Source organism: Mustela erminea, chromosome 4 (genome assembly GCF_009829155.1).
Source record: "Mustela erminea isolate mMusErm1 chromosome 4, mMusErm1.Pri, whole genome shotgun sequence".
Classification (NCBI taxonomy): domain Eukaryota; kingdom Metazoa; phylum Chordata; class Mammalia; order Carnivora; family Mustelidae; genus Mustela; species Mustela erminea.
This window is the reverse complement of record NC_045617.1, coordinates 15,587,617-15,606,695: the sequence shown is the minus strand read 5'-3', so window position 1 is coordinate 15,606,695 and position 19,079 is coordinate 15,587,617. Positions and strand designations below refer to the sequence as shown.

At 44.0% G+C, this 19,079-nt stretch overlaps 1 protein-coding gene across 2 annotated transcripts in view; it reads left to right on the top strand.

Annotated features, from left to right (window-relative positions):
• MTHFD1L (methylenetetrahydrofolate dehydrogenase (NADP+ dependent) 1 like) overlaps positions 1-19,079 on the top strand; it is a 186,457-nt gene that overhangs the window by 78,730 nt on the left and 88,648 nt on the right. The window lies entirely within an intron of this gene.

Here is a 19,079-nt window from a genome sequence, read left to right as displayed (position 1 = left end):
TCTGATACTTGCTGCTAGAGTGATTTTGGACACATCTGAATGACCTCTGAGCCTCAGTCTTCTCATCTATAAAATGGTGATGACAATATTGTATCCAACCTGTAGAGTTATTGTGAAAACCAAATGAGAGTATTTATTGACTGAGCCAGTATTTATTGAGAAACTACTATGCGCAAGTCATAGTACTCAGAGCTGGAAATAACCCCATGAGGAAAACAGACCTAGCCCCGCCTTCATGGAACAGACTGCCTAATGCTGTACATAACTAACAGAAGTGCTCGTTAACTATTAGCTGTTATTAGCGGTAGAAATCAGTTTGCTCTTCCTCAAATCATAGTATGTTTTCGTGTCGAATGGAGAGGACATTTCCAAGTCTTGTTGAACTGTTGGACTTGGAAATTTTCATTGTTAGGACTTCCGACTTTGTGCTGCGGTCACGGTGTACTTTGTGGTACCTTCTTCTCTTCGGTTTTCGATGGACGTTTCCGGTGAGCGTTTGCTCTGTCAGTGCTAGCCCCCATCCCACCCCCGAGGGCGACAAAGGAGAAACAAATAGCAGGGAGTCTTGGAATAACAGCACCATTTGACAGCAGACAGACTGCACTGGCAGACGTTCACGTGCCACAGGGAATTTCCACTTGCCATTCGTGCCCGTGATCCTCAAGGCTACCGGTTGCTGCTTTCACACTAATCATCGGCCTTGTATCAAACTCGAAGTGAGTTGTTTTACTAGAAAAAATTCTACCGGGCTAAAGAACTTAGCACTGCACTTTTATGCTCAGCCATTCTAAAGTTCGTTCAGGGCTATGGAGACCTTTTTTAAGAATTCCCTATGGACATGCAGGCAGGACCCAATGGGAATTTATGTAGTTCATTCCTCAAGGTCCGTATCATATAGGTCTTGTGTACTCGGCCGCCTGGTACCGAGTCCACTCTGAGAATGGCTGGACATGCCACGGAAATGGATTTGCTCAGTTGATCACAGCATAATTGTGGGGCTAATGCACCGGGAGTCTGGGAAGGGCAGGCCCTGAAAGGTTGGGTGCTTATATGAAGAGGGGTTCTCATGCATCAACTCCACAAATAGCTTCTAGAAGAAAGCTCTCTGTTTTATGCTGACAGAGCTCTCTGCTCCCGTACAAATCCCGTACTTTGTCCATATGTATTTACAGAGTATGTGTTATTGTGGCAAAGCGTCGTTAAAGATATGAGCTGATGGTGCACGCAAAACGTGACCTTGGGAAATCCATTAGCCTCTCGGGGAGTGTCCCTTGTGGACATTCTCAGGTGAAAAAGGAGAAATGAGGAATTGCATGTGACCGTGAGATAGAAGCTGTGGATCATGACCCGAACTGGAACTGCCCACCGACCAGGGGTGGGGCGGGGGCAAGTTACTCAGCTTCTCTAGGGTTCACTTTCCGCTCTTCATAACTGTGATATTTTAATGAGTCGAGTCAAGTAAGACATTGCTGTGTGAACCATGGTGGACCAGTCAAATGGCAGTGATTTGACTAATGATTTCTATGACCTCCTCTAGTCTGAGAGGCTGTAGGTGGGGGGGAGAGTTCAGTGACAGAAATCTGGCTTCACTCCTTTCAAGCTGTGTAACGTTGGGTAACTTCTTAGCCTCGGTTTCCTCATCTGTAGAATGGGGCTTTAAATAGGGCTTGCATCGTAGGTTTGAAAAGAGGTTTGAACGAGACTGCTTGTTAAGACCTGACACGTGGTGAGACTCGGCGACAGTTCTCAGCCGCTCCTCGTCTTTCTCTCCCCATTGCTCACCCATGATTAATAAGGGTTAAATTTCCGCTTTTCCATTTAGAGTTTGGGGGTAGGTTATTTTGGGGGGGGTTGTTTTTGTTTTTGCTTTGTTTATGATAGTGATTTTATTTTTAACTGTGGTAGAATATGTCTAACGAAATTGACAGTTTTAACCATTTTTTTTTTAAGATTTTTTTATTTATTTATCTGACAGAGAGAGACCAAGCAGGCAGAGAGGCAGGCAAAGAGAGAGAGAGGAGGAAGCAGGCTCCCCGCTGAGCAGAGAGCCCGATGTGGGACTCGATCCCAGGACCCTGAGATCATGACCTGAGCCGAAGGCAGAGGCTTAACCCACTGAGCCACCCAGGCACCCCGACAGTTTTAACCATTTTTAAGTACACCATTCAGTAGTCAGATACTTGAGCATTACTGCACAACCATCGCCACCATCCATCTCTGGGACTCTCTTCATCTTGCAAAACTGAAACTCTGCACCCTTTAGATAATAACTCCCCACTCCCCCAGCCCCTGGCAACCAGCCTTCTACTTCCTGTCTCTGAGTCTGGACTGTTGGCCTCGTATGACTGGCTTATTTCACTTAGCATAATGTCCTTAGAGTTCACCCGTGGTGGATCATCTGTTCAGATTTCGGTGCTTTTCAAGCTGAAGCATGCTCCAGTTTACGTATGCCATGATCTGTTTATCCACTTGTCTGTCTGCGAACACGCGGATTGCTTCACCTGCCGGTTCTGGTGAATAAAGCTGCTGTGAATGTGGTACGCAAATAACTTATTTTATGTTAGTTTTAATGCATAAAGATCACGCTTCATTTTGCATAAGTGTGCGATAGCAGTGACTTGCAAAATACATATAGACTCAAGATCTATAGTGTTAAACTCTCACAAAGGTCGTACCCTATTGCCATGGCTGCATTAGAATGTGGGAAGCAAAGCCAGCGTCCTGAACTGTGGGAGCTGGGCACGGTCGGGAGACAGTGCTCCTGCCCCGCCTTGTCTGGTCAGGCTTGATCTGTGGGCTGCGTTGGATGAAATTTTAATTAATGTATGATTCCTCTAAGAATTTTTTTTACACTCCTCTAATCACTTTCAATCATAAGAATAGTCTCATTCTAGGGCGCCTGTGTGGCTTGGTTGGTTAAGCATCTGCCTTTGGCTCAGGTCATGATCCCAGGGTCCTGGAATCAAGCCCCACATCAGGCTTCTTGCTCAGTGGGGAGACTGCTTCCCCCTCTCCCTCTGCTTCTCCCTTTACTTGTTTACTTTCGCACTGTGTCAAATAAATACAAATCTTTAAAAAAAAAAAAAAAGTCTAATTCTAATAAAAAATGTGGATGCAGCCTTATACAAAAATAACTCCAAATTTCATTCCAATTTAAGTTTCTCCCATCTTGGGCCTGTGTTTGGCTAATCATGGGAAGGGAACAGTGGCATCATCTCTGTCCCCCATCACTGTGCACTTGGTCTGCCTCTGGTCCCTCTGAGGTTGAAGCTTTCAAATTCAATGGTACCCATTCAGCCTCTTCCAGCAGAGACCCACACTGCTGGCAGAAAGCCTCTGGGCGGTATGAGACCGTCCTGCTGCTCATCTAGTACCTGATCTCCAGATACCACAGACATTTGACCTTGACCTTACCGTTGGTGGGGGTGCAGTTACAACTCTCACTTGAGTCTCTGTCCCACTGCAGGGGCTGTTTCTCCTCAGCCTGTAAACATCTGTGCATCCCCAAGCCACCACTGTGTCCCTGCCTTAGAGGGGCCTCCAGCTGCGCGTGTAAAGCTTCCCTCACTAGCTCCATATCCTTTCCACTGGGATGTGGGCATCGGGCTTTTCCACACTGATAACTTTCTCTAAAGAAATCCTTTCCTGGTTTCTATGATCAACCCGTTGAAAATTCAAGGTAGCTGTTGGGCTAAAAGATACAGAATCTATTTTCAAATAATGTTTTTGCAAATGCTACTAGGTTTAGCTTCCTCCTTGAACATGAGAGGAATTGACACTGTTTTGGGGGCTTCAGACAAAAGTGAAACCAAAAGAGCCCCATTTTAACATTCTCCCACAGAAGTTAAATGCAGTAAATAGAGGTTTTTTTGAAGCTTGTGAGACAATTTATGTCCTTAGAAAAGTCATTGTTGGGCGCCTGGGTGGCTCAGTGGGTTAAGCCGCTGCCTTCGGCTCAGGTCATGATCTCAGGGTCCTGGGATCGAGTCCCGCATCGGGCTCTCTGCTCAGCAGGGAGCCTGCTTCCTTCTCTCTCTCTCTCTGCCTGCCTCTCAGTGTACTTGTAATTTCTCTCTGTCAAATAAATAAATAAAATCTTTAAAAAAAAAAAAAAAAAAAAAAAGAAAAGTCATTGTTTATAGAAGTGTGTACCTCTTACGACATAAAAAGCCCAAATCCAAAAGAAGATTGATGATTTGGGTTACGTTAGAAAACAAATTCTGTGTGATAAAAGATAAGGATTTAAAAAACAAGTGACAGAGTAGGATTTGCAGCGGTAATAGACAAATGACGAACGTTTGAAATATATACAAACCACCAAGGATTATGGATTGATTTTTTTTTTTAAGACAAGTAATCCAACAGAAAAATGGGCAAAGGATTTGAAAGGGTAATTTACAGAAAAAGAGCACTCTGACAGAATTTCTGGGTCAAACTGAAAATGAGCAAACCGTCTAGCAACTTCAGTTCTTTGTCATACCTTGGAGAAGAAGTAACTGAAGATTTATTTAAGTCCTTTGAAATACTTTTCTTCAGTGCACATATATTGAGCTTCTGCTGTTAAGTCAAGTAATAACATGGTGAGAGCTGGGAATCAGAGATACACGACATGGTTCTTAGCTCTAGTAATGTATAATGTGGTGTGAGAGATAAGCCCATAAACAGAACCTCAGTGGTAAGTGCAGTGCATTTATGAGATGAAGTTATTGATCAACGAAGAATCTTAAGAGATGATGGGCTTCTCTTAGATAGGATTTTCTCCATACTATGTTTTGTGAGGTATATTTAGTCTAATTTTTTGCTCTATCCCAACACAGCCAAGAAAGGAATTATTTTGTCTACTCTGTAATAATTATTCCAAGATAATGGAATCAATTTTCCATTTAGACTAAAAATAGAGTGAAATTTATTTAATTACAATTGACCCTTGAATGGTTTGGTGGTTGGGGCACTGACCCATCCCGTGCAGTTGGAAATCCGCGTAGAACTTTTGAATCCCTCACAACTTAACTATTAACAGCCCATTGATGGGTGAGAGCCCAATCAATGACATAAAGAGTCAGTTAACACACATTTTGTATGTTGTATATATTATATACTGTAATCTTAAGATAAAGTAAGCTAGGGGCACCTGGGTGGCTCAGTGGGTTAAGGCCTCTACCTTCGGCTCCGGTCTTGATCCCAGGGTCCTGGGATCGAGCCCCAAGTCCAGCTCTCTGCTCGGCGGAGAGCCTGCTTCCCCCTCTCTCTGTGCCTCCTTCTCTGCCTACTTGTGATCTCTGTCAAGTAAATTAATAAAATCTTTAAAAAAAAAAAAAGATTAAGCTAGATAAAAGGAAATAGTATTTTTATTTTTTTAAAGATTTGTTTCTTTATCCGGGGAGGGGTGGGGAGAGAGAGAGAATCTCAAGCAGGCTCCCCACTGATCACAGAGCCCAACCTGGGGCTTTATCCCAGGACCCTGAGATCATGACCTGAGCCAAAACCCAAAAAAAGTCAACCACTGAACCTACTGAGCCACCCAGGCACCCCAGAAGATAATAGTATTAAGAAAATCATAAGGGAAAGAAAATACATTTACAATATTATAATATATTTATCAAAAAGAAAATCTGGGGCACCTGGGTGGCTCAGCTTGCTAAGCCTCTGCCTTTAGTTCAGGTCATGATCTCAGGGTCCTGGGATCCAGCCCCGCGTCAGGCCCCCTGCTCAGCGGGATACCCGCTTCTCCCTCTCCTCCCCACCTGTGCTCTCTCACTCTCTCTGTCTCTCTCTTTGTCAAATAAATAAGTCTTTAAATACATAATATATATAATTTATATATAGAAAGAAGACTTGTATATAAAAGGACCCATCCAGTTCATACCCATGTTGATCAGTCAGCTGAAATTGCACAAACTTGTCAGACTAGACCAAAATAGTCTTTGAGAATTTGGGGGGAAATGCTCTGGTCCCCGTGATAGCTATTTCTATTCCTTCTTTAGCCAACAGTTCTCATGGGAGTCCACTTAACCTCCATTCACTGCTGTAAAAGCAAACATTTCTTTGGCATCAAATCCTAATCATGTGTTATTTTTTTTAAAGTAAGAAGAAAGGAAAGAAAACAACATTGAGTTTCTAGGCTTTAATAAATTATCTCATTTTTAAACTATTTGTAAGGATTTCAGACTTACACATGATCCTTGGTTTTTTAAATTTGCTTTCTGTTTTCTTACTTTGGTTTTGATTCCCATTTTGAATGAATACCTTTCCTTTGGTCTGGAATTCAGCACACACTGGTCCACGTTGAAGCTGGGAGTTCTCAACTGGTGGCTGACCAGCCAATCCTCCCATAATTAAATACAGAATTGTATATGGACATATACGGTTGGTTGGTTGTTTTAAGAAGAGAAGGGCTCCATGGCTGTCATTAGATTTTTCAAAGGGGTCCATGATCCAAAAAATAATGAAGGCCCAGGGTCTTCTCATGGCCTAAGGGATGCCGTGTGGTTCACCAGACTTCCTTTATAGTGACCTATGTGAAGCATTGGGGGCTTCTGATATTCCACTTACATTTGACACTTCGCGTCACCTTCCAAAGTGCTGGTCAAGACGTCACCTGAATTGACTGTGAGTCATCTCCTTGCCATCCATAGAGAACGCCGCAGACCCGCCCTGGGCTCTCCCCCGGCTGCCTGGGGACCGACCCATGAGCAGACCAGGGCCCCGCAGTTCATTTCTGCACCGAGCTTCGCCCTGAACGTTTCCAGATTCAGGTTTTGAGATCAGAATAAATAGCCGTGGTCATTCGGAGACAAACTGAGAAGGATTGGGGGGACACAAAGTCTCGTTAATATTTTCATTACAAACGCTGCCGATCTCTGAGCGATTCCAGAGCTGCAGACCTGTGCTCTGTCCTCTGCAGTCTCACGAAGCCTGAAACGGTTTGGGGCGGAGCGGGGGTTGTTAGCCTCGTTCTACAGGTGACAGCTGAAGCCTGGAGAGCTTACAACACGTGTCGTCTGTCCCCCAGCCAGCGAGTGGCAGAGGATACAACGTCAGGGCCCCCTCTTGCCGAAACCTGTGCAGACAGTTGGCTGCTCTGCCCACGCTGATCTTCTCATTTCTCTTTAGCTGGTTCCCGTTCACTCCCATGAAAAAACACCAAGTTTCAGATGACCCGTCCACAGGGGATGGCCACAGCTTACCGTCATACCGATATGATTATACTGTTATACAATATTACACAGTAATATACTATTGTACCATCTGTAATAACGTATGCCAACGGCGGTGCGATACTTTTGGGTTTTCATTTTTTAATTTTTTTTTTTAATTTTAATTCCAGTATCCAGGTTTTTTCTTCTTCTCCTTCTCCCCCTCCTCCTTCTTTTCTCCTTGCTACTTTAAGAGATGTTTCTCCCGAATACAGTACAAATTAAAATTTACCTTATTGAGTCACAACACCTTACTGCTCCCCCTACTTCTCCACTGTCCTTTTACAAACGGTTTAAATCTCACTCCTTGAGCTTCAGGAAACCCTGCTGGCATCTTCACCCAGTCACCAGCTTGTTGTCTGTTTCCATTTTTATTGCCATCAAATTTTAAATATCCTTTCATTTTGGTAGAAGAGAACCGGACCAAACTAAACATTCCTATAATTTCACCTACCCTTTCAAAAAAAAATCTGACGTCAAGTGGTCTCCCAGCTTTAAGCTGGAATTCTTCCAGACCTCACTCTGTTTACATTATTTAGAAGCACAGATCTCAGCCTCAGCTCTGTTTTTGTTAGAATGCTTCCAATTTCTTTTTCTCCATGATTGTATTCATAATTAAATCAAGGACATGAAGTACAGAGATGCTGACCTTCGGGGAAACTACTCATCACTAGCGATGTTCTTGAAGCCCGGGTGTTCAGAAGCCCAGTGAGAGAAGGTGGTTTTCACTGTCCCGGGAGTTCTGATGTCTCTAATGTGGCTTGAGACCTAACCCCGTTTGCCCTTACTCTCAGGGCTGGTCACTATTTCCCCTTACCTTTCCCCCCTTATTCTTCCGCGTAGAGTCAATCTTCCTTCTTTCATCAGCTCGTCGTCTGTCCTTAAACAAAAATAAGTGGGGAAAAAAGGTGAAATATACTGAGCACACAGTATCTAGGAAACTAGGCAGACTAATACAATAAATGCCTGTATTCCCATCACTCACCAGTTGTGTTAAAATCCCAACGTTGCTATATATGCTTTAGTTTTTGCTTTTTTATTTTTAAAGATTTTATTTATTTATTTGACAGACAGAGACCACAAGTAGGCAGAGAGGCAGGCAGAGAGAGGAAGGGAAGCAGCCTCCCCACCGAGCAGAGAGCCCATGCGGGGCTTGATCCCAGGACCCAGGGATCATGACCTGAGCTGAAGGCAGAGCCTTTAACCGCACTGAGCCACCCAGGTGCTCCTGTTTTTTTATTTTTAAATAAAACATCAGACAGAGTTGAGGTCCCTGTGAATCCCTCCCTGATCTCATTCCCTTGTCTGCTTCTCTAGAGGAAGCCCTCTCCCAGTTTAGGGATTATCATTTCCAGGCTGGGTTTATAAACCATTTATTCCGTAAGTAGGTCTCCACAAAAGATCTACAACAGAGATTCCTGGACCTTCTCTCTTCATGTCGTGTCTCACCAGTGGTTTCCTAAGGCATATGAGGTCAACAGAAATACCTAAGACGCCGGTTTGTTAAGTAGTTAGGTCCGAACAACTTCATGGATATTTATGTCTTGACACCTTAGTAGCTGTCTGGAAAAAAGAATGCATATAAATGGAAAAGAAAGCTATTATTTCATTTTTAAATAGCCACCATAACTTATTAATGACATGTGTGTCCTCGCTGGGCACTGAACAACTTTTCGGTCCTTGGGATTGGCCGATGCTTTGAAGATCATTGCCTATTCCCCGCTGGCTTTTACAGCGTTCTTGCTCTTACTGTAGCAACTGCCAAAAATGTGGCTTCACAAAGATATGATGTCCTTGAAAGGACTGCAGGGCAATGAAATGGAAACCATGAACTACCTCGAAGTGGTCGAACCTGCAGGCTCTACAGATGTCGAGTGTTACCGAGCTTTCCTCCAAACTTGAAAACACCCCATGGCTCCTGTAGGTTCAGTGCAGTGGCTCAGGACAGCTCAGCACATCCGAGAACCACAGATATGCAGCATGTCTCGGTAGCATTTTATGTGTTTTTAAATTATATGCATTAATAAATCTTACTATCTGCATTGTGCTCCCAGAGGGGCCGGCAAACTTCTTCTTAGGCGTCGTGAGTCACAGCACCTCTGTACAGATACTCAGACACAAAAGCAGCCACAGGGAAACCCGAAAACACAGGAAGGAGGTCGTGTTCCAATAGATTGATTTGAATTTCACCTCATTTTCACATGCATGTGAACTACTGTTCCTCTTTTTTTTTTTCCCCAAACATTAAAAAATGTAAAAAAAAAAAAAAAAAAAAATATTTACAGAGAATAAAAAAGTTGCAGGCCACCCAGAAGCAGGAGGCAGGCCATTTCTGTTTGACCGGACATTTTTGCGTTTATCTGAGTAGCTGAAATCAAAGAACCCGTAGAGAAACCTTCCTTAGCATGAGCATAACCACATGCATTTGTGTGCTCTTCCTTCAGGGGCTCTGAGAGTCACTTTTGGCATTCTGTTGCAGATAATGCTACCAGGAACATTCTAGTTGGTCTCGCTGACAAGACGAGCACAAGTCTCTATGCAGAAGCCTTCGAGGCTCTGTTCCCAGGAGTGAGGTGTTAGGGGTTATGTTTGGATAATGAACACTTGGCCATTTTGTGTTACAAGTATCTTCTCCCGTGCATGCCTTGTCTTTTAAATGTGTTCATTGTAGCAGCTCCTTTTCCATCCTTTCCCTTCGTGACTTCTGCTTTTGGAACGACAGTCTATATCGGCTTATAAAATGTGGCCTCTTAACATGTAGACCTTTAATTATCTCAAAATTGCTGTTTGTGTAGGGAGGCCCTTTCCCGAAGTCGTACCACTTGTGAAATTTTTTCCTCCTCGGAGATTTTTTTTTTTTTGGAGGTGGCTGTGAGCCCCAGCCCCCCAAAATCAAAGCAAAACAAAAAGGGGCCAGGGAGGTTCAGGAGAGGTAAATCTGTCAGGAACTCAGCTTCCCCTCCTTCCGTGCCCTGTTCAAGGCCGCTGCCGGTGGTGGGGCCTGCACCTGGACCTGCTTCCTAATCCGCCCACTTTGGTGGGACGAGGGTCTCCCTCCCACTTGACCTCCCCAGGGAAGAGCAGTGGAACAGATGGCTTCTGAGCCAGAGCCCGGGGCTTTCTGCAAGAAGGGGATCCACACATCATCTCCCCCCTGATTAGCCCGCCCCCCTGAGACGCTGGACGTGCCTGGGCAGTGGTACCTGGTTCTTGGAGAAGTGAAAAGCTATCCTGCTGCCTGTTCTGATCCTGTGTTGTCCAGTTCTGAGCATTGGTCATAAAAGGTCCTGTGGACCTCTGAGAAGAAAGGGCTTAATTTTATGGCCTGTTTACCTTTCTGTTTGACAAGACGCTTGGAATAAAATTACCTTAACTTTTGCAATACTTTCAGTTTATCTTTTTTATTTTTATTTGTATTGCTGATACAGTCTCCAAATATAAATCAGTCCAGAAGTGTTTTTGAGTTAAGAAATAAAGAATTTTCACTATTAAAGATGCCAGAAGCTTCAGGGGTTTATGTTCTAGCTCGTCAGAAAAAGGAGTACATAATAATACCAATTTTCTAGAACTGATTTGCAGAAAAAGAACACAAAACATTTATCCCCTTTCTTGTAGTAAAGCAATAAGAGTTTTTCATTAGAAGCTTAGTTTCTGTTTGTTTTTCTCCGTGGTGCATTGGGATAGTAAATTATAAGGAGCCATGGCCCCCCCCCCCCGACCCCGTTTCTCTGCCTCCCCACAAAGTCCCCCCCCCGAATTTTGTGTATTGACAGATTTTTTAGTTATTGCCGCCAGCTTACATATGTTTTCTATGTATCAACACTCTCATTAAAATTTTTTTGAAGCGTTGGGCGCCTGGGTGGCTCGTTTGGTTGAGCGACTGCCTTCGGCTCAGGTCATGATCCCGGAGTCTGGGGATCGAGTCCCACATCGGGCTCCCAGCTCCATGGGGAGTCTGCTTCTCCCTCTGACCTTCTCCCCTTTCATGCTCTCTCTCTCTGTCTCTCTCTCAAATAAATAAATAAAATCTTGAAAAAAAATTTTTTTTTGAAACTTAGAAACAGGATTTGTTAATTAACAGTCACCAGATACTACAACCTGATCTTTCAGAGTTTTGGTGGAATTAAGTTAGACTAATATTCAATCACACTAATATTTTTTGGTTCCTGTTTTGGCCGGGAACAGTTTTTAGGTCATTTTCTGCTACGGACGCTGAAAATCAAGATAACGGAGATGATTTTCCACAGAACAGCCACATAGATTAGATTGCCGGCTCCAGCTGCCTGGGCTGGTTCGTTGGTTGGTTGGTTGGTTTGGTTGTATTGAAGTGTAGTTAACATACAGCGTTCTGTTAGCTTTAGGCATACAATATAGTGATTAAACAATTTTATACGTTGCCCCGTGCGCCTCACAGTAAGTTCACGTCTTAACCCCCGTCACCAGTTTCCCCATCCCCCACCCACCCCCCCTTCGGTAACCACCAGTTCATTCTCTATAGTTCAGAGTCTGTTTCTTTGTCTTTTTCCCCCTTTGTTTCGTTTCTTAAATTCCACTTACGAGTGAAATCCTATGGTATTGGTGTTTCCCTGACTGACTTCACTTAGCATTATAGCTTCTAGGTCCATCCCTGTTGCTGCACATGGCACGATTTCGTTCTTTCTGATGGCTGAGTAATACTGCGTTGTGCGTATCACACCTTCTTTACCCTTCCACCGATCGATGACACTTGAGTTGCTTCTGTCACCTCTGTAATTGTAAATAATGCTGCAGGAAACCTAAGGGCACATGTATCTTTTCGATAAATATCCAAAGAAAACTAAAACACTAATCCATCCGGCTAGGTTTGAATTGTCCTCTGCTGTGTGCTGGACGTGTCCTTGGGTAGGTCACTCCCTCTCCCCAAATCATGGTTTCTCCGGTGCCTATCACAAGGCTTGTTCTGTGGGTGACGGGCAGTAATGCTGGGAAAGTAGGGGCCCAAGACCCACAGGGAACAGTGGATGCCAGCTTCTAGTACCACCTTAAGATGCTAAGGATCTTTACTTTTTAGATAACTCCTCACAAATACTAATTCATTTTTCAAGTAAAGAATAGCTGTGTGACGACACTTGGGGACTCTCATGTGAGACTCATAGAAGGATTTGAGTTCTGCTGATGGGAAACACTATTGCTTGTCGCCCTCTTCATACAGAGGCATCCAGAACAATCCACACGGGGATCTAAGAGAATTGGATTGCTTCAGATACCCTCCATTCAGGTTAAGGAAATCCTTCTAGAAGGCTTGTTTGAAATGCTCTGTGGTTACCCAGGAGAAAGCCGGATGCCCCGGCGCCCAGCAGATCCTGGGTGCTACATCATTCCAGCCCATCTCCCTGGCTTGCCTAAGCCTTGCTCCACTCTGGAATGCGAAAGAGCTCAAGAAACTTAAACTCAAAAATTGTTGAGAAACAATGAGGAGAGTCTTTGCAGTGGCATTAAACATTAAAATTAAAAACATATGGTCTGACATTCAACTGGCATATTTAACATCTCAGATACACTCTGGTGCCAAAAGGGAGGCTAATCAAAACATAAGCGATTCGGCTTCTTATTCGGGAAAGACCATCACTGCCAAGGGGATAGAGGCAGAATGCAAATCGTTTTTGCGATCTGGAAAACTAGAATAGCGAAGTCGTGCAATATCTGCTACTTTGAGCCATCTTGCCAAGTCGATCGGTCCAGTCGTCTTGCTTTTATTTCCCAGGGCGCTTGTGTAAGAATTTACCTAGGGGGGATTGTAAATCTCTTAGGAACATCCCACCTATATGTCATATACAACAAATGCCTTTTGGTTTGTTCAAGTAAATACTCTATTCACTATGGAGGAGTCAGAAACTTGTCATAAGTAGAAAATTCAAGTCATATCTTGTATGTGCGTACAGGTATTTCACATTTTGTTGCAATACTGCCTTTCTTCTCTGCAGGCTTCCTTGTAAAGGATGTCGTAGTCCTATTGAGAGGAGCTACCCACTTTTATCTATTTACGTAGACCTTGTAGAGGCTCTGGGTTCCACCACTCTCCTGAAGGAAGGCCATTCTCCAGACTGTTGCTTCTCTTTCCGCTGCATCTGCCCACACTGTTCCCCACCGTGTCCTCTCTTCATGGGAAATCTGTTCCTTCCGATGCTCTGATGGCCAGTTCTGAGCTTCATCCTGCTCAGCTCTTAGCCACGTCGAGGGGGTCTTCTCTTCCTTAAAGCTCTCCCTCCCCTGGGTCTCCCCCTCCCCTGGGTCTCCCCCCTCCCCTGGGTCTCTCCTTCCCCTGGGTCTCCCCCCTCCCCTGGGTCTCTCCTTCCCCTGGGTCTCCCCCTCCCCTGGGTCTCTCCCTCCCCTGGGTCTCTCCCTCCCCTGGGTCTCCCCCTCCCCTGGGTCTCTCCCTCCCCTGGGCCTCCCCCTCCCCTGGGTCTCTCCCTCCCCTGGGTCTCCCCTGGGTACCCTCCCAGCCGCTCTTTCCCGTGCAGTCCCTTTACGGGAGCGCCCCCTCTGTTCACAGCTGTGTCCCCAGCGTCTCCACAGATAATCCGTAAATGTCTTCCCAGTTCAGAGAACGTTGCAGAGGCAAGGACAGGAGCGGTCCGTAAGTTTTTCATCGCAGGGCATGAGAATCATAAACCCGGGTTCTAGGGAGAGCCCTGGTGGAAATTCTGTCCTTACCAGCTTAGTGGCTGGGCAAGTGTTCTGGCCAGTGCGTTCTCACACTCACCACGCCTCTTCCCTCTTTTTGTAACGAGCACTTGACTCTCCTGACACAAAAATGAGGTGGACTGCAGACTTCTACATATAATTTCAGAAAACAGTATTGTGCTAGTTTCGATATGAAAGTATTTTATGATTCCACAATAGATACTGGTGAGAAGAAGTACTTTAACTACCTTAGAAGGCATTCCAAGTGGTCGGGTGTCTGCGCACGTCTACGAGACCGAGTGCATGGGACCAGCATGAGTGTAGAAGGATTGGGTGCTGTTGGCCGCTCGGATGTCACAAGTGGTTATTGGCAGTGGTGACCTGCCACTTCTGCAAAAGTACACAACTCGTGGCAAAGTTAAGGCTACCCTTTCTTCAGTGTTCACTGTTGTTTGCACTCCTTGAAAAAATGGGTACCTATTGATAGCTTGAAAAAAAAATATTGTATTTCTATGTAGAAGAAACTAGGGGGAAGGTTCTAGTCCCCTGCAAACATAAGCAGGTTTTTCAACTATAAGAGTGCCTGGAAGAATGATCCTGTGGGCAAATTTTTGTGAGACCACCGTGCGTGCTGCAGGACGTCCAATATCCTGGTCCCACCCATAGCTCCTCCCACTCACTGAGACAACCAGGTAGACCCCCCCCCCCCCCCCCCCCCCGCCCCAGGAGATAACACCTCTACTGGGTACTGACACCCCTTCGGCATGTCTGTTCTTTCTTCTGTAAAGCCTGGGAAAACTATGCATCTAAAGCGCCTGGGAAGTTCCAGGCATGGATAAGTGTTTACTCCCAGGGACCAGAGTTTACCTTCCTTGAGGACCTGCTGTGTGCTGGGCTCCCTCTTGGGGGCTTTATACATGTTACTTATGTTCATATGTTTTATAACAACCCTAGGAGATAGTTATCAGGATAACCTCCTGTTACAGGTGAGGAAATGGAATATCAGAGTGAGTCAGTAGTTTGTCTGAAGGCAAACAGGTCGTGCAGTGGGGATCAGAGATTTGAACCTAGGTCTTGGCCCTTGAACCTGAGAGCCTGGGCTCTTCCCACTGTTCCTTACCGTTTCCTCGGTGGTCGCCATCATTCCATGTCTCATCACAGGGCCTCTGCAGAGCTCCTAATGGGCACGAAATGTGCTTTGAATGAAAAATTATTAATGCACATGAGTTGGCTCAGTGACTTACCTGCTGGTCACCGAGTATGCATTCCCACTAGGCTTTTGGTCGTGAAGATAGGCATATTTGCCAGGTATTTTGTTGGAGCAGGATTTAAATAAATTAAAGAGTAATTAAATAAAAAGAGTAAAAAGTTTGGAGAAAGTTTTGAAAGAAGTTTTGAACTTTAGGAGTTTCCAACCTAACCTCAGCTGTTTAACATTTACAAAATGCCTATTTATTTTCAGTGAGATATCTAGCCCATCCCCACTCAAGATTTATGCCTAATCTAGATAACGTTCCTAATATAACTGTGCCTACCACATAACATGTGGAGTTAAAATAGACCCTTGTCAAGACATGTTCTACAGAGATCAGTACTGTGAAAGTTAACATGAAATGACTGTAGAATATGATCGAGATTAAACTTGAGGTTTGAAATTCACAAAATACAAGGTTTTTGTAAGGAGATACTAAGATCCAGTGTACAGTGAATGACTTCTAAATTTCCCTTGTGTGACTGTTGTTTTACCCTATCCTGCCTGAGAACTTTCAACCTAAAGAGTCAAATTACCCTCGCCTAATATGTAAATTATAGTTTAGAAAATTATAATTCCATGAGGTTGTTTTAAACTTTTCACAATGTTTGGTGTAATTACAACATTGTACTGTTCTGATCTGAAGGAAGCAGTAGAATTGCTGGCCAGGAATATTAGGAAACCGGTAACTGTTAAAGAAACAGTGGAGCCTTTTGTGGACCTCTTCACATCTTTCGGGGGCAGAGAAAGACAAATTATTAGCATTTTCTAAAACCCTCCTCTCTTACCAGTTTCGCCATAAAGTTGTTTTATCTGTTAATACTTTGGGGGGGAGGTGTGTATTTTTACTTTAAAGATTTTATTTATTTGCGAGAGAGAGAGAATGAACGACAGAGAGAGCGCAAGTGGGGGGAGGCAGAGGCAGAAGCAGGCTCTGCTGAGCAGGGAGCCCGACGCAGGACTCAGTCCCAGGACCCCGGGATCATGACCTCGCAAAAGGCAGACACTTAATCCATGGAGCCACTCAGGTGCCCCTATCTGTTAATACTTTAATATAAGTAATACCAATTTTTAAAAACTACCCAAGATTTAAAAAAATTATGGTTGGGCACCTGGGTGGCTCAGTGGGTTAAGCCGCTGCCTTCGGCTCAGGTCATGATCTCGGGGTCCTGGGATCGAGTCCCGCATCGGGCTCTCTGCTCAGCGGGGAGCCTGCTTCCTCCTCTCTCTCTGCTTGCCTCTCTGTCTACTTGTGATCTCTCTGTGTCAAATAAATAAATAAAATCTTTAAAAAACAAAAAAAAGAATTATGGTTGGTTGCAAAATGTTTGACTATCTTGTTCAAAATAAAGCAGAGTATGGACACCTGAGTGGCTCTGTCAGTTGGCTGTCTGACTCTTGATCTCAGCTCTGGTCTTGATCTTGGGTGTAAGTTAGGGTCCAACATTGGAAGGAAGGAGGGAGTGGGGGGAAGGATGGATGGTATATTCAGAGACATGACAAGAACGCTGATCGCCACTGTTACTTATCATTATTCTGGGAGTCCTAGCCAGTGCAGTAAAACAAGAACAATAACAAAATACTTTAAAAATTGAAAAAGAGGAGACTAATATTCATTTATATACAGTATGATTCTATCATTAGAAAATTGAAGAAATTTATTTTAAATAGTAAACATTTTGGCTGACAAGTTGGATGCAGTTTAAGTACGTAAAAGCCAATACTTTCCCTTTATGTCCGCAATAAAAAATTTTTAAAAATTGTATTTATTTATTTGACAGAGAGAAAGGGAGAGATCACAAGTAGGCAGGAGGCAGGCAGAGAGAGAGGAGGAAGCAGGCTCCCCGCTGAGCAGAGAGCCCGACACAGGGCTCGATCCCAGGACCCTGAAATCATGACCAGACCAAAAATTTGAAAGAGTAATGATGGTTGACCTACCTCTCAATATCAAAATGAGATAATGCTGCCACAATAACAGAGACAGACAGAAAAGAAAGGATTCCAGAAGTACCCTCTGGAGTGTCCCTAAATAGACTTATTTCCTTATATGTAGAAATTAATGATTTGATAAAGGTAACATTCAGATTGGTGGCTAATGGATGGATTAATGATTAAATGATGTTTGGATCATGGCTGTTAATTTTAAAACACAGACTTCGGGGCACCTGGGTGGCTCATTCGGTTACAGGTGCGACTCTTGGTTTCGGCTCAGGTCATGGTCCTCAGGATCGTGGCCTTGAGCTCAGAGTTGGGGAGTCCGCTGGAGTTTCTGTCCCTCCCCCTCCCCACCCCCATCTCATGCATGTGCTCCCTGTCTCTCAAATAAATCAGTCTTTTAAAAAATCCACAAATATCTGTATCACAGTATATTCAGAATAAAAATTTTAATGTGGAAATTAAAACTTAAAACTTCAAGGTAGGGGCGCCTGGGTGGCTCAGTCTGTTAAGCCTCTACCTTTTGCTCAGGTCGTGTCTCAGGGTCCTGGGATCAAGCTCCGCATCAGGCTCCCTGCTCAGTGGGGAATCTGCTTCTCCCCCTCCCTCTGTCTGCTGCTCTCTCTGTCTGTAAAAACAAATAAATAAAACAAACCAAACAAACAAAAAAGCCCTTCAAGATAAAAGCAGAAAAATAAGTTAGTGTTATTGGTGTAACATCAAGGTTATTAAGAAAAGATTTATGTGACACATGAACAGATGTTTATGATATATACAGTAAAAGAAACAAAGTTATAAAACAATTTTATAATCTCATTTTTAAAAATTTTACAGTGAGTATCTATATTGTATTTGCAATGAAAAGGCATAGAAAATGTCTAGCAAGGGCTCCTGGCTGATTGACTCAGTGGAGAGTGTGTGACTCTTGATCTTGGAGTCATAAGTTTGAGCCCCATGTTGAGGGATCTTTTAAAAAAAAAATACAGGGGCACCTGGGTGGCTCAGTTGATTAAACGTCTGCCTTCAGCTTGGGTCTGGATCCCAGGATCCTGGGAGTCTGCTTCTCCCTCTTTCTCTCTCCCTAACCCCTGCTCATGCTCTCTGTCTCTCTCAAAAATAAATGAGTGAAATCTTTAAAGTAAATAGATAAAGATACATATCAGATGATCGCTTTTATTTCTCTGTGGGAAATGAGGTCATGGCGATTTTTACTTTATACTTTGTTTTTTCTGGTATTCTTGAAACTTTTATAATTAGGCTCTGTTAGTTACTTAATTTTTAAAACAGGAAAAGTTGGCTTGAAACACCTGGAGTCATTCGACATGCAGAGTTAGGGAGAAAGGTGTTCTAGGCAAAGCACACAGAACAACAAGCCAATGTTGTAGATCGGAGAGTCTTGGTGGATTCCGGGGATGGTGTAGTTGGCGTCTTAAGACTTGGGTGGGGGCGGTGAATCTCATAGTTAGAGGAGGTCATTTTGGAGGGGAATAAATGCTAATCTGAAATGTTGTGCTTGTGATTAATACTGGAGAAAAGTTGACAGTTTTTAAATAGTCTCTCCAATAAGAAGCCTGAGAAGATGGCTTTTGAGACAAGCTGTGAAGAATGGCTAAGATGTAATCCAATGAACAGGACAGAGAGGGCAGAAGCTACATGTTCGAGGAATCCCGGTTAGTTCAGTAGCCCAGAGACACATGGTAGAGAAGACAGATTGGAGGTCTATTTCAAGCATCCTTACAAGTCATAGAGAGGAGTCAGTACAGTTTCTAATCTATGAAGGTTTCCGGAAAGATACTGTGAAGTTACTGTTGCCAGGACTCCCCGTGAAGATGGTGTTTCTTTCTACACCGCCCCCCCCCCACATAAGTCTCTTCGAAAAGGGAATAGTGAGCGGAGAAGGGCACGAGTCCAGTCCACGGGTGCTCCCTACCTCGAAAAGGGCTCTGTCCGCCGGTAAAAATGCAGGTGCTGGAAAACCCACAAGCCTATCTCTGTGCGTTTCCACAACACAAAATCTCAGAAGTACAATGTTG